A 480-nucleotide genomic window follows, 5' to 3' on the forward strand; every position below is an offset into this window, starting at 1 on the left:
GCTAATGCACATCTGAAATGAGACTTCATAGAGTGCTGCAAGAATGACACATTCAAACGAGTTGGCATTTTTGCACTTCCGGTTCCATCGTCCTGAAGTCTGTGTATTTTGAAAAGGTTTTGGTTAAATGCCTGAAATAAGGTCTGTGGTTAACACAAGCTCAAGAAGTTTTCACAGTTTACTCTACATTCATGCTGAACAGGAAAAACTCATCTACTTACCAGTCTGATTTTACAGCCTTTGGGCCAGATTTAATAAACAGGGCAAATTAGCATGAGAGCGCAATCCCATAAAAGCGCAGAGGGGAGTGGAAAGTTCTGCGGCTGATCTACCGACAATACGCAAATTAAAGACACAGACGGATGATTTCCATATTAGGGATGCAACGATTATAGATTTTGTTGGTACGATTATCGTCTGAGGAATAATCACGGGTTTACGATTATTATGCATTTATTCATTTCCCAACATTACTAATGT

This window comes from Sinocyclocheilus grahami, unplaced genomic scaffold (assembly GCF_001515645.1).
Source record: "Sinocyclocheilus grahami isolate Dianchi unplaced genomic scaffold, SAMN03320097.WGS_v1.1 scaffold7391.1, whole genome shotgun sequence".
NCBI classification, from domain to species: domain Eukaryota; kingdom Metazoa; phylum Chordata; class Actinopteri; order Cypriniformes; family Cyprinidae; genus Sinocyclocheilus; species Sinocyclocheilus grahami.